Genomic DNA, 22,006 nt, shown 5'->3' on the forward strand with positions numbered 1-22,006 from the left:
TATTCCTTTTTTAATGATTCCCAACAGTCTGGCTGCTTTTTTGACTGCCACTGCACGCTGAGTGGGTGCTCTCCGAGAACAGTCCCCCATGACTCTCTGATCTCTGAGTGGTAATCGCTAACTTGGTCCCCACCAGTTTGTACGTTTCGTTGGGATTATGGCATCCAGTGTGCATTACTTTGCATTTATCAGCTTTAAAATTCACTTGCCATTTTGCTGCCCAGTCACCTAGTTTTGTGAAAAGTCTCAGCGGGGTGGCCGTGTTAGTCTATATCTGCAGAAACAACAAGGAAACCTATGGCACCTATGACAGCTGATGCTCTAATCCAGCTGTTAGTCTCCAGGGTGCCACAGGCCTCCTCGGTTTTTTCTAGTTTTGTGAATCCCTTCTGAAATTCTTCAGTCTGCTTTGGTCTTAACAATCTTGAGCAGCTTTGTATCATCTGCTCCTTCTCCAATTCTACTGTACTTCATATCATTATACTTGGTAGCACTAATCCCCCATGGGCATCAGGGCAGTGCTATTATACCCATGTTACAGAGAACACACCGGCATGGAGACACCAACTTGCTTGGGATCGCACACAGAGTAGGAATGTAAGCGACTAGTTGACTTCCCAATAAGCTTATGCTTATCGGATAGTTGAGTAGTCACTCAACTAGTCGCTCCCTCCTCCGCTTGCTGTCTCTATCAGAGAGGCAGCGGGGGAGGGAGGAGCAGGAGCCAGTACTGGGGGGGATCCGGTTTATAAGTGGGGGGCAGAAGAGGCAGAGGCATCCCTACTGCTACGCCTCTCCCTTTCCGGCTGTTGTACATTTCAAAGGCAGAGGCGCAGCAGGATAGCGAGCGCCCCTCTTATCGACAAATCGAGTAGTTGATGGAAATTCCATTGACTACTCGATTAGTTGATTAATTGACATTTTACATCTCTAATAGAGAGTTTGTGGCAGAGCATTGAACTGAATCCAGTCTTCCAAGTCCTAGGTTAATGCTTTCACTGGCCCTTCCCCTCTTCAGCAAAATATTTACGTGTGCGCTTTTGTCCAGCCCCGTCCAGGAAACGCTTGCACACAGGCTGCGTTTTAAGCGTTAAAGAATGTTGTTCAAGGTCCAGTGAAGTCAAATCAACACGCCAGTCTTCAGTAAACACAAGATTTCCGTAACCACTTTGCTAACACTTGCAATGCTTTTAATAATCACAATTAATGATGCCCCCTATGCAAGTAGCTTTGATCCTTCGGTTTTTACGTCCTAATTTCTGATTCATTGCTCACTTGGCAGGAAAGGCACAGGGCCAGCTCCTCCTCTCAGTTTCACTAGTGAACTTCAGGGAGCATAGAATCCGGCTGTTTCTGTGCCGGAATTGTCCAGCGGAGAGCAATGTAATTCCAGCTGTAAGAGTTCGTGGGCCAGCATTCCAAGTGTGGGATGCTATAGCTGTCTGCCTGTAGCTGAGCTCGGGGTCTATTCACGCCAGTGATTGCTCTTGAAAAGAGATGGGCTGGAGGAGGTATACCTTACAGGGTGAACAGAAATACCTGGAACTTGTACGGCTGGTAAACAGATGTGTGGCTTGTTGCATTCTACAAAAAAAAACCCAGCTTTTCCGAAGAGCATTTTGTCAGCTTGTTCTCATCTTAAAGTTGCCCAGCGAAGATCTGTACCACACGAGGCCTTATTTTTCCCCCTTTAATTTGGGGGTTCATGTTAGAGACAACCTGACAGTTCTATCTGTTAAACCTCCCTCCTCTCATGCCGCCTCTCTCCTAAACTTTCCACCAGTCTTGCTGCTTTTGGGGCCAACTGTTGCTTCAGTAGCTGCAGCGGCTGCCAAGACCCTGCTGCACAGTTCTCAGACATTTCCCAGGCCTGCCTGTCTTTGCAAGTGCGGCTGGCGCTTGGGTAGTAAAGCGCCATCGAGTGCACGTTCTCTGCCAACAGGCGGCAGAGGACAGGCCTCCGCTCAGGTAACATTCCTGGGGATTTGCCCATTTGTGGCACTGAAAGGCGCTTCAGAGCAGCGAGCCGGATTTATGGCTGCGCCACGTTTGAATTCTGCCTCCTGCCTGCTCCGTGGCGGACAAGGTTGGCTGCAGGGATGAACGAACGGGGGCTATGGAGACAGCCTTGATGCCGAAGTGGGGGAACAGGGCGGGGAGGAGAAAGGGGACATTCACACTGCAGGGGTCACTTTTCCTACGAGGCAGCTTTAGAGCTGCTTTGGAGGCATCACAGAGCAGCCAGATGGAAGGGCCAGGAATCCCGTGGCGTGGAATAGTTAAATACAACGTGGCAGGACAGGAGTGGAACAGCAGGGATCCCGATTGTGTGGAGTGGGTACATGACTCTCCAAGGGGCCGGACCAGGTGGCACAGGCAATGTGTCTCCCTCACAAATGCAGGGAAACCCACTGATGCTGCTGCTTGCGGGCCTGGCTTTGTATCTCCCTCCTCTTCCACGGCCAGGCTTTGTCCAGATATTTTTTGAGAGGGCAGGGCACAATCTGGATCCGACCCACCCCCTCTCTAGATAAGCCCCCAAAACTTACCAGGACAAGCAAAGAGGAAGCCTGCATCACACTCACCCACAGCTTCGGTGACCCCCGGTACAGGGTGGCGAGAAGGGAAAACCACAAGAGGAAAAACAAGGGACTGGGCTTTATCTTCGGGAAATACGGCTTCCCGCGGTGTCCTGTTTCTCCCTCGAGTGCGCATTTCTGCTGCCCTCCCAGAATGCCGTTCTTGTCTGATTCGGCTGCCTGTTTAAAAGGGTGCTCCTCCGGTTTAATGCGCCTCACTCTTGCTTCGAAGGAGGGACGGGCGGTCACTGAAGGGCAAGAGCAATGAAACAGGAGACTGTTCCTTGAAATGAGGTGGGAGGTGGTCACCATCCCTGCAGAGGCAGCTACTGCCCCCCAGTGCTGGGCCTGGCTTTTGGACCAAGCATTGCAGCTTGGTGCCGGGGCTACCGCTCACTCAGCTTTGGCCTAGCTGTCCCTCCGAGGGTGTTGGGACAACGTCAGTGAGTGGTGTTGGGGGCTGCAGAGCCTTTGTTTTGGCCTGGTGCCCCTGGAGCCTAGTCGCAATGCCACTCAGTTTGGGAGCCTTCTCAAACGGGGGGACTGGAGAAAACTGCCCCTGCCCCGTCCCCCTTGGGCAGTCAGTGGCCTAGCACGCACGGCCAGGCTGAAGGTGTGTTGGCCTGCTCAGGGAACACCGCTCCGGGGCTCTGAGCAGCCAGCAGTAGCTCGGAGGCTGCTCTGAATTGAGCAAGGGAGGTCGAACTGGTGAGGCCTGAGCTCAATGACGTGCAAATATGTCTGTGGTCCACTGCGTCTCAGATCTGGCATGAAGGAGAGCTAAGCCACGCTCCAGAATGGACCCTCAGTCCTTTGCTCGCTGCGTCAGCCTTCCTAATACAGGAGCCCGCTCCATCCCTGCAGCAGCCTGTGTTGGCTGTCTGGCTGCTCCCGTGGTGGGTGGAGTAGGGGGGGACTTGACCCCCCCACCTCCCTGGAGCTCCCTGGGAGCACCTGGGGAAGTGTCATTAACAAGCTATGAAGACAGGCTCATCCGTATTGCCCAGGGGTGAACGTAACTTGATTTTTTTCAGCTACTGTTATATTGCCTAAGGGTGTGTGTGTGTGCAGGAGTCAGGGCTGGGGTGTGAGGAGGAGCTGAGGGTAGCAGATTGGGGTATGTGGTACCCCAAGGCGGTGGCCTTACTTTCACCTCTGGTACCTCCCCAGCCAAGCAGATGGCAGACAGATGAGAGTGAATTAAGGCTGGTGGGGTGGGCTGGTGCCTGCAAGGTTTCCTAGTGCACAGGCAAGGAAGAAACCAATATTACTTATACTATTCTGGCTGCCTTTTACCAATGGAGTGGTGGTGACATAGACTAGTAGTGAGCCTGGGGGCTGAGCAAGTAATGAATGTATCTGAATCTCATGTTAAGTTTCTATCTTTGGGAATGAAAGCTTGAAAATATGACAGCTCGATGCCACAATTGCAGAAGAAAAATGGTTATTGCGCTACACCATTCTTATGGATTTTGAATGCTTGGGGTTGCCACTAACGAGTGCTACTGAACACTAAGGACGGAAACCACCCAAAACAGGTACTGAGTAATTCCCTCCGAAAGGGCAACAGTTAATGAGGTGCATGCTCTGAGCTCCTAGGGATTGTGTATGAAACGAGCCAATCACCTAGCTCTTGAAACGAGCCAATCACCTAGGCTTGTTCCTCTAATGTTGCTCTTGGTGTGTCATAAGTCAGAGAGCCCTTAAAATAACCTTTCATTCTGGGTGCGGCTCCCTGTGCGGTCTAAAATAGCTGCAGACAGGCTGTGCACTGAATGAGGTAGGGGGTCCTCTGTGTGTGGTGGGGGAATTAGTATGTGACCAAAGACTGTATCATACAGATCTCTTACAGATAATAGGCAGAATCAAGGTGATACAGGCAACCTTATTCGTAGCACTTCTTATGCAACCTTAACTTTTTTTGTTACTGTAGGTGGAGGGTTTGTTTTTAACAGCTTCTAGGATTGAGACTGAGGTATTGCCGGGCCCCTTTGTGCCCCTGTTTAAAATAAAGGATACCTAATTAGGTCATTAGATGGCGTGTGATTAGGCTGGAAAAGCAGTGTGGCTGGGGAACCACTAGTGAAAGTGAGGGAGAAACCCTGCAACCCCTATTGTGTAACAATAAAGAACTGCAATCAAAGCCACACTGCCAGGCTCACTTTGCATCTCCCAATCTCAAGAAGCCGAGAAGGGTGATGTCACCATGGGGAGCAGAGGACAAGGTGGTAGGAACTCGGTGAGATAGAGAGAAGTGGGGTAGAAAGGAGGTGTGGATTGTTAGTCATAGGATCCTGGGCTGGAGCCTGGAGATGCAAGTGGGCCTGGCTTGGCCTACACACCCCTGACAAAGTGATGCAGGACCTGCCATGGGAATAGGAGACAACATGAGAGAGGCAGCTTGTCTGGTGGGATTTGTTACTCCAGAGGCATGTATGAGTGTAAAATGCTCAGTGGCCTGGCTGATGGGTTGAGTCCCAGAGGGAGGGGGGCACTGTGTGAGCAACAGACAACAGGGCCCCTAGGCAGATACCACAAGGAGGCAAACCTACAGGGTGTGTGGCCCTTCACAATTAGGCTTTCCAGGTGCTTTTACCAAAAATCTCAAACAGGACCAAAAAAAGGGGAGGGGAGACCAAACTTGTTGAGCAGAGCAAAAAAAAAAAAAAAGGTGCCACGCCTTTAAGAATCCCCAAGCTCCTTACTCTTCCCCCGGCCCTTGCCAGATGCAGCAGGGGAAGATTGTCCCTGCCAGCCTTCCATCCAAGAGAAACAGAAAATACTGGACATTTTACATGTCCAGTATTTTCTGTTTTTACCGGACAGAGGCCAGAAAAAACAGACTGTTCAGGCGAAAACCAGACACCTGGCAATGCTATTCACAGCTGGGGAAAAGATTTTTGACACCTGATGGCTACCAGCCCTGAAGAGGGCAGGACAAACCTGAAAACACTCTGGGCTGACGGCCCTTTCTCTCATCCATCACCTCTTGAAAGAAAGGCTGAGAGCCTTTCAAATCTTCCAGGGTACAACTTAGCCTGATCCACCATGGTACAAATTGGCCCCATCCTCCGGGGTACAAATTGGTGCCGCTCCAGGGTATTCAGTGGACTTTGCCAGTTTCCCCCTACTGAGAATCCAGCCCTTTGCCGCATTTGTCATCCCGGATCCCAGCCATCCGCCTTAAGGAGCCGCAGCTCTTTGGGATGAAGCCTTTTGTGCCGTGTTTCCATAGGACACTTGAAGCCGCCTTCGTTTGTTTTCTGTTCAATGTCACTAATGTGAATTGGCGCCGCTTGAGGGCTGCGAGCCAAAGCCTTTGTGGTCTCTGGGGAACACCGGCCGTTGTGCTGAGCGGCGGGGAGCAGAAGAGCGCTTTGTCTTGTGGGAGACAGAGGAGCAGCTGCCCGTGGATGCTCAGGGAAGGGGGTGAGCATGGGAAGTGCTCCAGCTGGAGTGACATTTGCTGGGGCTGTGCTTCTGGGCAAGACATGCACATCTCTTGATCTTTCCACTGCATTGCAGTGGGGCAGGAGCAGGGGGGCGGGTTACAGGTGCATGGCTGGAGGGGATGGAGGCTGGGAGATTCCCGAGAGGACAGACTCTATGCAGCTTTGTCAGCAGCTAGAATCCGGTCCGTGTTTGGTGGAGGTTGGTGTTTGGCTTTCAAAGGACTTGAGGACATGCCCAAGTCCCACTGAAATTCACTAGGAACGAGGTGCCTAATTCCCTTAGTCGCTTTTGAAAACATTGGGCTGGAAGGGTCCCTCCCTGTTGACTGCCTGCAAGGTTGCTAGTTTCAGCCCAGATCCTAGAGGGCAGGTGTGCATGTCCCACACCCCAACATCACCATAGGCAGGAGTGATAAACCCAGAACAGGGACACACTTGGAATCCAAGGGTTAGACATCCAGCCCCCTGTCTCTTTAAGGGCGGACGGTCTGCTGAGGCGGCCAAAAGGGAGGGGACCGGTGTGGGTGCAGTTGAAGAGATCGGCCTCTCCAAAAGGATCTCTAGCCATGGGGTTGGTGCAAGCAGGGTGTGCGGATGCCAAGCTTAATAAAACTCCAGCTATAAAATGGTCCCTGTTCTGGGTTTATCACATGAACACTCAGATGGGTAGAGTTAAGAGTAGCCAAGAGTTAAATGGGTCAGGAAGTCGAATGTGCCCACAGGTGGCAAAGGCCTGGGGTGACTGACCTTTGCAAAGTGTGGGGTCAAACTGAACGGAGAGGATAGAGAAGGCAATTCATGGCCAGGGCTGTCCCTGTCAGAAGTGACCAAACTCACTCAGAGCAGTGACACCAAGAAACCAGCATGATTTTATTCCACACTAGTGGAGGAACCGACCCCAAAGTCTGCACAACACAAATACACTGCACCTCAGTTTTTCTGCGGCTCCTCTCTATGGGTGGGATATTCAACAGCACCTGGGTGATTTAGGAGCACCAGGCTCAGGGGAAGTCAGTAGGAGGTGAGGTCTAAATTTTCAAAAGTGACCAGTGATTTCTGGATGCCTTCATTCTTTTGGGTGCCAAACTGGAGATACCTTTTGGAAGCAGCATGATTTTTTCCCCCCGTGAGGCCGGGGGCTTAATGGTTTCTGAAAATTAGGTCCCTTTAAGGCGTTACATGTTGGGAACTCAAAAATGGAGGCATCTAAAATTGCTAGTCACTCACACTCGAAAAGGTAGGTCTGGGCTCCAAAATCACGTTACGGCGCTGTTTGGAACTCCGCTGGCTGCCTGCAGCTAGAGGAGGCTACTCCTGCAATTCTGAAACGTAACGGGCTCGCTATTCTGACATCTCAGTAAATGAGGAGTACGGGCGTTTCGGAATAGTGCTCCATTTTGAAATATGGTCCTGTGTAGACAGTGCAGAAAATTTCAAAATAAGCTATTTTGAAATTAACGCGAAATAAGCTACGCAATTTGTGTAGCTCAATAGCTTATTTCGAGCTATGGGTGCAGTGTAGACGCACCCTTACTTGGCACCACTTAGCCATCTTTGTGTGTGTGTGTGTGTTACTATTCCTACAAACTAGCTCAGTGCTGTCTTGAAAGGATAGGGGTCTTTACCCCCGTTAATAAACTGTGGTGTACCTCTGTCTTCAGAGGAACAAGCAAATTTGATTGTTTTCTCTAGGTTGGATGGGACATTAGGTCACATGTTTTGGGGAGAATTCTGGATTGGGGGTGTATTGAAGCCACCCTGCAGGCAGTAACCATGTCTGGGTCTATAGACAGGGTGCCAGGGTGAGAGAAGCTGAACTAAAACTGTCTACCATAGACACACTGGACCCGGCCACTCAGCATAAGGTACTCAACTCCAGCTACATAGAATACGTAGCTGGAATTGGCTTATGTTAAGATGAGCTTGGCAGTGTCCCTGCAGCAAGAGGCCAGGGGGAGCAAATGCTCCCAAAGGCTTCCCTTACTTCTTGCAAAAGGTGGAGTACTGGATGCTGGAGGGGGAGCCCTCTGAGTTTGATTTAGCGAGTCTTAACTAGACTTGCTAAATCAAACTCTGGAAGATTGATCATGGCAGCAGTGATCTTCCATTTAGTGAAGACGAGGCCTAAGAGTGTGACCTGCACACTTGTAAGCTGGTAGCAAGTGTCAAAGGCTGGGAACTACAGCAGCAAACCCCTGTAAGGCACCCAGGCTTGCAGGACAAGTGGTAACGGAACCCACATTGGTTTGGATTCCATCCTGTCACATCCACTTGATAGTCATTTCATGAAGACCACATTTCCCCAGCTTCTTTACGGGGACGTCATGTGGGATGGTATCAAAAGCCATACTCAAATCAAGATATATCACATCTACAATTCTCCTCACACCCCCAGTGATCATCCCAGTCACCCCAATGATCATCACTCACCACAAGGTGTTCTGTAAATTGAAGCTATTGCTTTATTTTCCCCTCAGTTCCGGGCGGCTGTATTCACACTCCAGTTAGTGTACAAATCCAGACCAATGCTGTGCTGTGCAAATGGGTGTCGAGGCTCAGTTTTAGCGAAGGAATTACTAATCCTCAATGTTCTGTGCACAGCATGGTGCTGTAGAAGGAATGCGCTTTTTTGCCATATGGGAGTGGGCGTTACAATGGCTTATTATTTGGCGTTCACTACCAAGGCCTTTGAATCCAGCATCCCATCAAAGTGATCAAAAACAAGCTACTTTGCAACAGACGACTGTAAACAGTGCCCAAGGAAATGCAGCGCGAAAGGAAAACGCAAGCTTTTCCAAAGGAGAAGGAACTGAGACAAAGTCACGGCATAGAACAATTTCAGTGTAGTTGCCGTTAATAAGCTCAGCATACTGAGCCACTGTTTACGGCCTTACAAACTGGCCTCTGAGGTTCGCTGCTATGGTGAATGTAAATTACACGCACTCACTTGTAGCAGGAGTGTGCTTAGTACAGGCCACCAAAGCTTCTCAACAAACGTGTGTCACACGTTTAATAGCACCCTAAACGTTCTTTGGGAAGTGAGCAAGGAGCCATAACTACTGACCTCTTCCAAATGTTCTAATCTGTGTGTATCGCAGCAGTTCCTGGAAGCCCCAGTGATCAATTATTTGTATTACAGTAGCCCTTGGACACTTCAACCACAAACACTCAGGGCAGTCTCCAGGCCCACCGATGGGCGGAGCTAAATGGGGCAGTTGCCCTAGGGTCCAACGATTCAAAAGGGCAGGGGGCTTCTGGTCGCTTTATATCACTGCTGGAGCGCTGCGCGGCACACTCCGGGTGACTCTTAGGGTTGGCGGAGGAGCAGGGGGAGTACAGAGTAGCATGCTCCAAGAAGTGCTGAGGGCAGCCCCGCCTCTTTCACCCGAGGCCCCGCCTCTTTCACCCGAGGCCCCGCCTCTTTCACCCGAGGCCCCGCCTCTTTCACCCGAGGCCCCGCCTCTTCCAGGAGCACGGAGCTGGCTCCCACCATTTTGCCCAAGGGTGGCCCTACAAATCTATTGACCTTTGGCAAGTCCCTGTCCTGATGTGTTACCATAGAAACAGAGTGTAGGCGGGGAAAGAGAAGGAAGCAACTTGCTCCAGGTCAGGCCAGAATGTCCTCGACTCATCAGCCAGCGCTCTACCTCCTAGACCGCACTCCCTCTTCCATTTTGATCAGCTCCCCTAACCAAACAATTCCAGCACGGCCAGCCCTGATGCACTGCCCTTTCGCTCTGCTCCCCTTGCTGCCTGCATTCGGGTGGGGGGGGGACGACCAAAGAGCAGGTGCTAGGTGATCAGATAACAGGTATGAAAAATTGGTACACAGAGTGGAGGGTAATAGGCCTCTCTGTAAGACAAAGCCCAGAGTAGGGGGACTGTCCCTATACAATTGGGACAGCTGGTCACATTAGTGCTCAGATTAATGACAGTTTGCTGAGGTTCCCTTGGACCAGAACCTCTCCCCCCCCACCTCCCCCTGCCGTGTCTCTGCCACCTACAGCCGCTGATTATCAAGAGGTAAGGCCTGTACAGGATCATTGTATTACAGTAGCAGCTGCGGCCCCATGGTGTTAGGTGTTGTATATTCACATTGCCCAAGGAATGTCCCCCCTCCACCAGCAGGGCAGACAAAAGGGAAGAAATGTATCCCCATTTTACAGATGGGGAACTGAGGCCCACAGAGATGAAGGGGCTTGCCCAGCATCACACAAGGAATTGGCTGCAGAGCCACTACTGAGCCTCCCGAAGCGTTTTCTTTAGAGTAGTTAAAAGCCGCCCCTGAGCTGCTCACGCAACCCCCTGGGTATCAGTAGGGCGACACGAGCATAACCCAGGGCCCTAGTGGCGGAGAGAATTCAAATCACCCACGTCCATATTGTCTAGTATAGGAGACAGCAGCTAAAGAGTCCCCTGCCATCCCTCTGAGCAGTGGCAGCCCTTCCTCAGGTGCTCTGGCAATATGACGGCACCATGCTCCCATGGGGAAGGCGTGGAGAGGTTGGACATGTTGACTGTTGAAGACAGTCACAGGACTGCCCTTTGGCCGATGTCCATCAATGGCGCCATGCCCAATTTGCACCAGCTGAGAAGCGGGCCCCTATTCTGCAGTGAAGCTACACAGATTGGCGCTGGCTGAGGATCCAGCCTTTTGAGGACAGATGGGGCTGGTGTGATCAAAGGCCTGTTACTCTCCCTTTTCCATTGCCCATGACCAGCATTCAACAAGGCAAGCATTAAGGGATGCATTAGTCCTAAGGCTTAGTAATGTTTTCCATTCCTTTTGTTAGTAAAAAGAACCTCAACTAAAAGCCCTTAAAGTAGATATCAGAAGATTTAATTAGCAGACATATACTGTGGGAAAAAATTGCACATAATTACCATGTGACATTCACTGGAAGTAAGTAAATGTTTTCATCTCTTAATAATTACCAGTTGACTCACTTACCCACACTATATTAGATCAAAATCCCTCAACACAGTCTTGGGGGTTTTTAACCTTGAGCTTCTAATAACATACATGCTGCCAAAAAAGCAGTCGGCTTAATTAAGGGACGACAACCTGGTGAGATGGTGAGGTGCTAACTTAATTTTTTTCTCTACCAACGTCAACATGTACTGATCAGACCCTCCCCATGCAGCCTGTAAATTCAAACAGGAGATAAGCAAACTATGTGCTTTGAGCAGCTTGTTCATGGAATTGAATCTTTTCTTCTACCTCTTAACAAACCTGTCCAAAACCAGGATCATGCTTTCCACTATTACAGGTTGATGCTCTTTAGTCTGGCACCCTCAGGACCTGACTGCCGAACCAGAGAATTTTCCGAACCATGGGAGGTCAACATTGTTTAGCAGCATTACCAACGCTTCAACTGCGTACTGGGCTCTTAGAAGACATGTAGGGGTAAATTAGAGCTAAATAACAGCACAGAACACTGAGAGCCAGGACTGGTGGCTGTAAACAACCTTTATGGGACAGCGGGAAACTTGGCCACACCCATGATAAATGGACATCCGGCTAACTAAGATCATTCCAAACCATGGATGTTTCTGGACCAGAAAGTGCCAGATTAGGGAGGTTCAACCTGTCATTTGTTGTCTGAGGTTATCTGAGGTCTATAGGAGCTGTTGGATGCTCAGGACTTTTGAAATAAGAGACAGGTGTCTATACATGAATGCAGGAGTTAATTATAATATCTTGCTCACATTTCTCCATTGAAAATGCATAATCAAACAACATTTGAGTTTATATAATTAGTGTTCATGCAGCTTGCCTGCTGGCGCACTGATAGATAATGAGGCACAATTGATCAGGCTTCACTATCTCCCGGTGCGTCCCTGTCTGTCTTTCTCCATCTGTTGCCCCTTGTTTTTGCGAGTTCTTTGGAGCTGGGCCTAGCTCTTTTTGTGTGTGTACAGTGCCTAGCACAATGGGGTCCTGATCCACAACAAGGGCGCCTAGAAGCTATAAGACAAATGATTTAATAATAATCATTTTCTAGGGTTAGTCTGTGACACTTTGAGAATACGATTACAATGTAAAATGACCATTCAGAGGTGCCTCTGTCTGCAAAGGGAGAAAAAATACATTGAGATACTTGATACCTATGTCATTATCAACTAGTTTAAATCCAGCACACTATAGAAAATTAGAATATTTCGCTTTTATATGGCACTATTCATCGGTAGATCCCAAAGCACTTTCCAAAAGACACATGTAATTACCCACTTTATACTGATGGGCAAACTGAGGTACAGAACCATGAAGGCCTAGAGCCTCAAAGGCACCTCACTCCCATTGAAATCAGTGGGAATTAGGGACCTAAATGCTCTTTGAGGATCTGGACCGAAGTAGTTTGACTAAGGTCACCCAGAAGGCCAGTGGCAGAATAGGGACTAGAACCAATGTCTCCTTAGCACTCAAGAATATACAGGTTGAACCTCTCTAATCCTGCACTCTCTGGTCCAGCAACCTCTGTGGTTCGGCATGATTTCAATTATCCGGCTGTCCACTTCTCACGGGTGTGGCCAAGTTTCCTGCAGTCCCATAAAGTTTGTTTACAGCCACCAGTCCTGGCTCTCTGGCTGTGTCTAGACTACATGCCTCTGTCGTCAGAGGCATGTAGATTAGACACATAGGCAAAGGCAAATGAAGCCGCAATTTAAATGATCGCGGCTTCATTTACATTTACATGGCTGCCGCGCTGAGCCGACAAACAGCTGATCAGCTGTTTGTCCGCTCAGCGCGCTAGTCTGGACGCTCCCCTGCCGACATCAAAGCCCTTTGTCGGCAGCCCCGGTAAACCTCATCCCACGAGGATGTCGGCAGGGGAGCGTCCAGACTAGCGCGCTGAGCGGACAAACAGCTGATCAGCTGTTTGTCGGCTCAGCGCGGCAGCCATGTAAATTTAAATGAAGCCGCGATCATTTAAATCGCGGCTTCATTTGCCTTTGCCTATGTGTCTAATCTACATGCCTCTGCCGACAGAGGCATGTAGTCTAGACACAGCCTCTGTGTTTTGTGCTGTTACTTAGCTCTAATTTACCCCTAAATGATTTACTTACCCCTAATTTGCCCCTAAGAGCCCAGGAAGCAGTGGGCGTGTGGCTAATGCTGCTAGACAATGTTGACCTCCTACAGTCTGGCAAATTCTCTGGTTTGGCCTTTATCCTAGTCACAAGCCTGGAAATAGCCAGAAATCTGAATGCTGCATTTTCAAATGTTACCCCCATGGCCGAGTGGCTGCAAAAGCACTGACTGAGTGACAGGGGACGGAGCGCTTGATGATTATCTGTTCTCAGGCCTACCAATGGGACGGGTGGGGGTGGGGAGCAATTGCCCCGGGACCCTGAGCTCTCGGCCATCGCTACTGCGGCAATGGCGGTGGCTGGAACCCTGTGCCCTTTCAGTTGCTGGCTTAGTGCCATGAGGTGCGCTCTAGGCAGCGCTGAGGCCGGCGGAGGGGGGGGGAGGGACCGCAGTCTGGGAGGTGCTGAGTGCTGGCTGCCTCCCGTCCCACCCTTTCCAACTGAGGTAGGGTTGCCAGATGGTTTAACCAAAAATACCAAACACCTCAAAAAAAACCAACTGGGGAAAAAAATTCTGTTGAAAAAAAAAAAAGGGGTAGGGGAAGAGACCAATGTTGTTCAGCAAAAAAAAAAAAAAAAAAACCCAGCATGGCCCCTTTAAGAAATGCTTTTGAGGCTTTTTGGCCCTAACATGCTGCCGGCAGCCATCTGCCAAATTGTCTTCCTGCTCCAGGCCAGACAGCTCCTCTGCGGAACCAGGTAAGCACCCGGGATTTTCACCTCCTAGCCGGGAAAAAATCAGAAAATACCCGAAATTTTAGGTGTCCAGTATTTTCTGAATTTTTTTACTGGCTGGAGGCAAAAATACCAGACTGTCCGGGTCAACACCAGACACCGGGCAACCCTAAACTGAGGCTCTGCCCCTACTAGGGGCACAGAGCAAGTCCCCCACCCCGCCGAGGCCATCAGCCCTACAGCCGCTTCTGTTCGTTCCCTCTGAACAAGCACCTGGCACTGGGCTCTGGAAGACAGGACACTGGGCGGGTGGGTGGGCCACTTTTCTTGACCCAGTGTGGCCGCTCTTAATACTCTTACTTTCTACTCTTTCAGGCCAATGATGAGGACATCGCAGAGCCTCACTATGGCTCTCCTTCAGGTGTCCGCGTGGTTCAGCAAAACCCTTCCGCATCCGCATCACTTGGCGTTTGTGTGGAGCCCAGGAGAAAGCCGGGTTTCTCAAGTGGGTGCCCAGGTCCCATGGGGCGTGGGAACTTCCCTTCTTAAGGCTCTTTCGGAAATCCCAGCCCAAGAGCTTTGCTCAAAAGGAAGGAGGTAAGCGTTAGCGGAAAGGCTCAGCCACTGAGGAGCCTTTGGAGGGGATCTAAGAGCTGAACTGTTCATTGCGATTTAGTTCTAGGGCTGAGTCTTTGTGATGCTGGGACACAGCTGCAGGAGAGTCCCTCCCTCCCCGCAGGCTACCCCCAGTTTCGCTAATGTCCACAAGACACCAGGGAGCTTGGTCCCCAGAGCTGCTCTGAGCAGGTGAGGCAGCCCGGTGCTTAAAATGCTTGAGCACCCTGGCGCTCTGCATGCACTTTAGCTCCTGCTTTGCCTCCTGGCAAAACAGCCCCCAAGATAGCAACAGCGGGTGGGTTTCATCAAGGAAAGAGAACAAGCTTAAACCCTTCCTCCTGGCAAGGGCTGATGGGAGCAGACATGGGATGAGCTGCTTCTCTTAAGCAAACTCCTGAAAATCCTTTGTTATCTAACTACCTGAATCTACTGGAAGGGCAATTCAGTGTATTGCCCTCCGATAAAAAGGTGCTGCAGCAACCCCACATAAAAATGGAAAGGTCTTTTGAACCAAATAATGGCCTGATCGTATTCCAACTGTCCTTGATCCAAAGATTCTCATTGATTTCGGCAGCACTTGGCTTGGGCATTAGGTGTCTTTGCACATGGCGTTGCGGGGTGGAGCTTAAGGTTAAGAGAGTTTTTAAAACAGCCAATCAGAAGAGCTGGGCAAAAGGTTACTTGACATATCTGAGGTCACTGAATGAAAGGAAGGATTGTGGGTAAAGGTATAATAAATAAGACATAATTTTTCTCCCCACCAACCTTCCAATTGCCCATACCTCCAGTGAGGAGGACTTAGATGAGATCTCAAAGGAACTGTATTGTAAGTGTTACCAGGCATCAGGAACAGACATATCTCTGCAAAACAGAGTAGTGTTCTTCCTCTACTACCAAGATCTTACAGCCAGTTTTCATGAATAGATTTTTTATATAAATCATTTAATCTTCATGTTTCCTCTACAGTGTTTTTGATTGTAGATAGGAAAAGTGAGACCCAAAACTCCAAACCAGCGTAAGAAACCACAGCATGGAATAGCTTGTGTTTACAATTACCCACTCAGCTTTTCATATCCATTCACACACAACTATCCCAGGAGTTTCACAAGCATGGCTTTTTATGAGTTGAGTGCATCATTTGCATCAAATGATAAAGCCAATGACCTATGCCTCTTTTCCTGTAAGCAGTGTTATTCACCGAATTATTTCTGCAAAGCTGTAAGTCTACAGCTTACTCCTGTGATGATTATTACAAATATCCACGACTTGAAATTCAGGCTGTCTTAATTGGACTGTGTGGGTAGGTCTAAACTACATGGCTCCGTCGACGGAGCCATGTAGATTTGTTGTTTTGGCAAAGGCAAATGAAGCCATGATTTAAATGATCGCAGCTTCATTTAAATTTACATGGCTGCCGCGCTGAGCTGACAAACAGCTGATCAGCTGTTTGTCCGCTCAGCGCGCTAGTCTGGACGCTCCCCTGCCGACATCAAAGCCCTTTGTTGGCAGCCCCGGTAAACCTCATCCCACGAGGAATAACGGGGCTGCCGACAAAGGGCTTTGATGTCGGCAGGGGAGCGTCCAGACTAGCGCGCTGAGCGGACAAACAGCTGATCAGCTGTTTGTCGGCTCAGCGCGGCAGCCATGTAAATTTAAATGAAGCCGTGATCATTTAAATCGCGGCTTCATTTGCCTTTGCCTATGTGTCTAATCTACATGCCTCTGACGACAGAGGCATGTAGTCTAGACACAGCCTGTGGGTCACATGCTCTTCTTTCTTGTTTCTGATTGGCTAAGTGTACCGCTTAGAATTGAGTTTTCTGTGTGAAGACTTGTGATTTATGAAAGAAAAATTAGTTTGCTGAAAACACTCCCCTTCCATAATTATTTTAAAATATGCGATTTCTATGAAGATTCGTTCCAGTGCACTTGTTTGTGGCACTATTCATAGGAATATATGTTTTAAAGTTGTTGTGCGGATACCGTGAAGGAGGAGCTTAAGGAACCCTGGAGATTTGGAAAACCAGAAGGCTTCAGCTCAAATGCTCAGTGATGGAAAAAAAAAAAAAGCCAATATACCAACCAAACCTAGAAAATGTAGGATGCATAAAGAACAGGATAAATAGAGCTAATGGGGAAAATTTTGCTTTTTTTTCAGACAAGTTTGAGTTTTTCCACTAAAATATTAGGTTATTCCACTAAAAATTGAAATTCAAAATGTTTCAGCTAAACCCTGAACTATTTTCATTCTGAAACGCAGCTATGGAGTCTTAGGGCTATTGTAGTTCACATGATGCATGCTCCTATTCTCTATTAGCCAACCTCCCTGGCTGGTCTATATTTCCCACAATGCACCAAAGTCTGTCCCTTTGCAGGCAGGAGGTGATGCATTATGGCAGTTACATGAACACAGTGCACTCTGGGAGATGAAGTCTGGCTGAGGAGCCTGGCCCATAGAAGAAAAATGAGAGCATGAGGCATCCACACTACAACTCCCATGAGTGACTTCAGTGCCATTTCAGATTAGAAAAACTTCAGAGTTTGGCTGTTCAGCTGATGGATGAAAAATTGAAATTTTCTGTGGAAAGCAGCCATTTTGTGTGAACGGTGTAGTTTAGCCAGAAATACACTTTTCTATCAATAATTTTGAGAGAACTTTTGTCCAGACCTAACAGAGAATGATGCTGAAAATATTATTGCCAATATACAACTGATCCTAAGCACCCATGTAGAATACTGTTTTCAGGTCTCTCGCTCTAAAAGGATACAGCAGAAATAAGAGTGTCTTGAGACAGGTGATTAGAAAAATGGAAATACTTCCATGTGAAAACAGATTGAAAAGACTGGGGATTGTTTCTCCTTAGAAAGAAGAGAAATAAGAACCAAATAGTCTGTTGATAATAGAGCAAGCATTTCTATTCAGCCTGACTCTCAATATAGAAACAATGAATGCCAAAGGGAAAAGCACAGATTTAAAATTTTATGAGTATGTACATTTGTTTTTACTCAATACATGCTTGACCTGTGGAACTCAATGCTGCAAGATTTTGTTGAGACCAATGGCTGAGCAGATTCAAAACCCAAGTTCGAATCTGAATCATCTCTGTGTTTAAAGGGAGGACCATAGGGGGATGGCGTGACATCCTGTACAGGCTGTGGGCCATTTGTGTCTGGGCCTTTAAGGCAGAAGTACACGCTTCACCCTGGCACCCTGTCTCTCTGCTGTCAATGAGACGTACTTGCAGTGGGCATGAGGGAGGGGCATTCATGAGCCTTGGAGATGTTGATGGAAGTGCCTGAGGATTTAGCTCATTAGGGGTTAATTTGATTATACATACCTCAACCCAGATGGTTGTTATCCAGCATAGTCAGGTCTCCATTTTCATTGATTTGCCTGTAGCTAATGAGAGACCCTTGTTTCCCCCTCAGTTACACCTCCTCCTGCACCCATTGGTCAGGTGGGCGCATTGTTCTGCCCAGGAGCCATGTGCCAAGCCATTAACTCCCCTTCTGAGATAGTTAAAGTAACCAATTTTCCTTCTGATCTTAGCCCAGCTCTCATTGCTGGGACACGCCCGTTCCTGGGGCATCCAAGGAATCTTTTAGCGCACTAGGTAGAACAGGAAGAGGCCCCATCTTTTTAATTGGCTGCAGGGCATGCGTGGCCGGTGATGCGCGCCCCGCAATGGAGCGTTGGTGTCTCGTAAACGTAGGAAGCTGAGCATCATTCAGTCAGTGCTGTCCTGGGTTACTGTTTGTGCATTTTCAACGGGATCTGCCCCATTTCATACAGAGCAACTTGTCCCCACCCCATTGTCACATAACAATCCCAGACCAGACCTCGCCGTGACACTGGTCCAATATGACGCTCGCTGGTCCAACGTGCTGCTGGCAGTTGATCTTTCCCACTGTAGTCTAGCACTTTCTTTTCAGGTAAGGGTTGTGAGTCTGTTGCCATCGTCCCCTTCCTCTGCACTGCTTCCCTTCTGGGCAGGCATATGGCGGATGGGATGAGCTGTTGGTACTGACCCAAGTGCTGGCTGCATTTCAGCGATTCTCTCTCCGTCTCCTGGATCTACGTGTGCTCCTCACATCACCACGGGGACTTTGCTCAGCCTCCTGCTACATGCCCCAGAACAGTTCTGAGGATCGCCCCTGGGGGAGCCAGCGCTGGCTGGATGACAAATGCTTGGTTAGCTTTAGGCAACTCCTGCAGTCAGCAGAAGGAGCAAACTTTCAGAAATTCTCTACTGCCTCCCCACAGTTTTGACAATTCCCCTGATGTTGTTTAAGACTCTTTCCGCCCCCCCGCCCACCTCTGAGCTAGCCAGTTTTCGGACACAGCTCGCTCTTTGCACCAGTGGGCATTGTGTCTGAAGACGGATGCCCACAACACAGAGGGATCTGAAAACAGGGAATGCTGGGAGTGTGCTGGCATGGCCGTCCTTAGGCATGCACAGCATATGCGGCACCTGAAAATGTGGGGCACCAGATTTCGGGTGCCCCTATGTGGCCATGTGTGCTGGTGTGTCTATGGACGACCCTGGTCCTTCTGTGGTCCAGCCCCTCCTCCCAGCTGTTCTCTTGGCCACCAACGGCAGGGCTGTCTTCTCCCTGCCTCACAAGGGAAGCCCTGAGCCATGGCAGGAGTCGTGTGGGGGACAGGGCAGGTGTAATGGAAGCGCTGGGAAGCCCCAAGTCCTGGCAGAAACCAGATGGAGGGAAGGGGAGCCGGGCGGCCTCAGGTAACTTGTGTAGGGCCCCACAAATTGGCCCTGGTGGTGGGCACTTTTAGAACGTTGGTGGCAGGCCAGAAACCAGTCGGAGCAGCAGCAGCTTGTAGGTCCATTGGAGGCCCTGCACCTCGCAGTCATTGCTAAATGTATCCTCTCACCCTCAGCTCCTGCCGGGAAGAAGAGTAGTGCTATTACCCCCATTTCACAGAGGGGACCTGAGGCACAGAGAAGCTAAGTGGCTTATCCCAGGTCACGCAGGGACTGTGTGGCAGCACCAGCATTTGCACGCTGGTCTGCTGAGTCCTAGGACCGGGCTCTAACCACTAGCCCCTCCTTCATTTCACATGTAAAATGTCATTTCAGCATAGGAATGCCCCAAGGAATGGTCTTGCTGCACCTCCCTCAGCCCAGCCCCCAGCTGGGAGGGGGTGGCTCTGTGTGTGGAGATGGGCTTTCCAAAACTCTTTTGCTGACCTACCCCATGTTGCCCAGGCTAGCAATGGAAAGAAGAGCCATGCCACTCCAAAGGAAGATGGCAGTCCCCGTGACGGGGTGAGGCTGTTGCTGTTCATACAGCCACCCAGTCTGTCTTTTTGGTTCGGTGTATCTCCTTCCCAGGCTTGGCTTCTCTGCCCCTGTTACACAAGACTTCAATGGATCCGGAGCCCAGCAAATGCAAGCTATTTCCTCTGGCTGGGGTTGTTTCTATTAGCACTTGTAAGGTCAGGCTAATTGCTTTGCTGACTGGAGCAGTGCGTAAGCAACAGCCCTACGTGCCATAGCAAGATGGGTGTTTTCGTAGCTGCCGGCCCTTAACCTAACCCAGGCCTTTTGACGGACTAAGCGGGTTACAGTGGGATCTGCCCACCGGGCACCAGTTTGCCTGGAGATAGAGCCAGGTTCCTCACAGGAACAAAGGGTAGGTTACTTCTTACTTTAGCCCAGGTTCAGTAAGTAAACGGTAGTTTGAATGTGACCCTCTCCTTTCCCACTTTCATTAATAGTTTTTGTGGTGGCTGCCAAACGCTGGAAGAGATTCTTTGCCCATCCAAATTCTTACATGTGGCTAGAAAGAGGGCTCAGGAAATTCCCCCAACCCAAAAACAGAGCAGGGTTGGCACAATCAGCCCTGGACACCTCCTTTTGGAAGCTCTGGTGCACAGAGAATACCATTATGGCCTCTCTCTAATAGATGCCACAAGAGCAATTCTGCACCACGAATGACACAGAGTCCCTCTGTCTCTCAGGCAGTGATCGATGCAGCAGGGGTCGATTTGTCATGTCTGGCATAGACGTGATAAATCGACCACTGAGCGCTCTCCCGTCGACTCGGTACTCCACCAACACAAGAAGAGTGAGCTGAGTCAACAGGAGAGCATCAGTTGTCAGCTTGCCGCTGTAAAGATACCGTGGTAAGCAGCCCTAAGCACACTGACTTCTGCTACGTGAGTCACGTAACTTCAACTGACAGCCCGTGGTAGTACAGACAGACAAGGCCAAGTTATGTTGTTCTTCACTCCTCCCTCAGGAATGGCATTGCTGGCATAGAATGGCTGCCACGTTCCACCCCCCCAGTGTGAGATGGGTGGGAGATCCCTGGGCGCTGAACATAGATTTCCCGCAACAAATGGTGCTATATCACTCAAAGGTGTGAGCAGTCCTATATAATTAGGGGGCATTCAGCACTAACATAAGAACATAAGAACGGCCGTACTGGGTCAGACCAAAGGTCCATCTAGCCCAGTATCCTGTCTGCCGACAGTGGCCAGCACCAGGTGCCCCAGAGAGGGTGGACCGAAGACAATGATCAAGCGATTTGTCTCCTGCCATCCCTCTCCAGCCTCTGACAAACAGAGGCCAAGGACACCATTTTATCCCCAGGCTAATAGCCTTTTATGGACCTAACCTCCATGAATTTATCCAGCTTCTCTTTAAACTCTATTATAGTCCTAGCCTTCACAGCCTCCTCTGCAAGGAGTTCCACAGGTTGACTACACGCTGTGTGAAGAAGAACTTTCTTTTATTAGTTTTAAACCTGCTACCCATTAATTTCATTTGGTGTCCTCTAGTTCTTCTATTATGGGAACTCATAAATAACTTTTCTTTATCAGCCCTCTCCACACCACTCATGATTTTATAGACCTCTATCATATCTCCCCTCAGTCTCCTCTTTTCTAAACTGAAAAGTCCCAGTCGCTTTAACCTCTCCTCATATGGGACCCATTCCAAACCCCTAATCATTTTAGTTGCCCTTTTCTGAACCCTTTCCAAGGCCAAAATATCTTTTTTGAGGTGAGGAGACCACATTTGTACACAGTATTCAAGATGTGGGCGTATCATAGTTTTATACAGGGGCAGTAAGATATTCTGGGTCTTATTTTCTATCCCTTTCTTAATAATTCCTAGCATCCTATTTGCCTTTTTGACCGCCGCTGCACACTGCGTGGAAGTTTTCAGAGAACTGTCCACAATAACTCCAAGATCTCTTTCTTGATTTGTCGTAGCCAAATTAGCCCCCATCATACTGTACGTATAGTTGGGGTTATTTTTCCCGATGTGCATTACTTTACACTTATCCACATTAAATTTCATTTGCCATTTTGTTGCCCAATCACTCAGTTTGGTGAGATCTTCTTGGAGTCCCTCACAGTCTGCTTCTGTCTTGACTATCCTAAACAGTTTTGTATCATCTGCAAACTTTCCCACCTCACTGCTTACCCCTTTCTCCAGATCATTTATGAATAAGTTGAAAAGGACTGGTCCCAGGACTGACCCTTGGGGTACACCACTAGTTACCCCTCTCCACTCTGAAAATTTACCATTTATTCCTACCCTTTGTTTCCTGTCTTTTAAC

The 22,006-nt window shown here is 49.2% G+C and overlaps 2 long non-coding RNA genes across 3 annotated transcripts in view; one reads left to right on the forward strand and one right to left on the reverse strand.

Moving 5' to 3' along the window:
• LOC142828088 (uncharacterized) overlaps window positions 1-22,006 on the reverse strand; it is a 75,866-nt gene that overhangs the window by 50,190 nt on the left and 3,670 nt on the right. The window lies entirely within an intron of this gene.
• Window positions 1-22,006, forward strand: part of LOC112545067 (uncharacterized) — a 40,869-nt gene that overhangs the window by 17,696 nt on the left and 1,167 nt on the right. Inside the window, exon 2 of the long non-coding RNA XR_012903055.1 lies at window positions 14,174-14,395. This is a non-coding gene — a long non-coding RNA (uncharacterized LOC112545067). The remainder of the gene's footprint in view (window positions 1-14,173; window positions 14,396-22,006) is intronic.

This window comes from Pelodiscus sinensis, chromosome 3 (assembly GCF_049634645.1).
Source record: "Pelodiscus sinensis isolate JC-2024 chromosome 3, ASM4963464v1, whole genome shotgun sequence".
NCBI lineage: Eukaryota > Metazoa > Chordata > Testudines > Trionychidae > Pelodiscus > Pelodiscus sinensis.